Source organism: Belonocnema kinseyi, chromosome 1, assembly GCF_010883055.1.
Source record: "Belonocnema kinseyi isolate 2016_QV_RU_SX_M_011 chromosome 1, B_treatae_v1, whole genome shotgun sequence".
Taxonomy (NCBI): Eukaryota; Metazoa; Arthropoda; class Insecta; order Hymenoptera; family Cynipidae; genus Belonocnema; species Belonocnema kinseyi.
The window spans coordinates 158,130,398-158,131,411 of record NC_046657.1 but is presented as its reverse complement, the minus strand read 5'-3'; positions in this window follow the sequence as shown (position 1 = coordinate 158,131,411).

The window sequence follows — 1,014 nt, the reverse complement described above, 5'->3', positions numbered from 1 at the left end:
TTTGAAATCGCATGAAATTATTGAAATGAATTGAAAATTCCTTGGAATGTTTTAAAATATCCTAAAATATTTGAATCCTTTAAAATCTCTTAACATTTTTCAAAGCTCTTAAAAATTCCTCGCAATTTTAAAAATACCCTAAATTATTTCAAATCCTTTAAAATGTCATACAAAATTATTGAAATCAATTGAAAATGCCTTGGAATCTATTAAAATATCCTAAGATATATCAAATCCTTTAAAATCTCATATTAAAATACTGTAATAAATTGAAAATTCCTTGAAACCTTTTAAAATACTCTCAAATATATCGAAAATCAAATATTCCTTGAAATTTTAAAAAGACCCTGAAATATTTCAAATCCCTTAGAATCTCATACTAAATTAGTATAATCAATTGAAAATTCCTTAAAATCCATTAAAATATTCTAAAATATATCAAATCCTTTAAAATCTGTTGAAATCTCTTGAAATTTTGTAAAGCCCTTGAAAATATCTTGAAATTTTTGAAATTATATTTTGTTGTGAGCAAATCTTAACAAATATTTTGTTTATATACTACGTTTTCATTAGCATTTTAGTCCTGAAACTCATTTCACAGTTTCATTTAACATTTAGATTTTAATTATTTCATCGTTTTGTTGTTGCATTTTTTTCATGTTTACAAGCTCATAATTTGTCAATCTTAGAAATATTGTAAATATTTCATTCTGATCGAGGAAAATATAATCCTTAGAAATTTTCAACTAAACAAATATTATGAAAATTAAGTGTTTTATTAGTTAGCTTAAAAGCCGTAAAATATTATTTTACAATTTAAAATATGCGACAAATATTTTTTTTGTTTTTCATCAATTATTTTTTTCACGAACTCAAGTGAATTATGAAAAAAATTTCACTTGAAAAAATTGTATCTCCAATTCTTTAGAGTAAGTTGAAAATTTCTTCAAACTGCCAAAACAACGTTAACTTTTAGAAAAACTGAAAAATGTATTTTACCAAAAAGGCCAACTT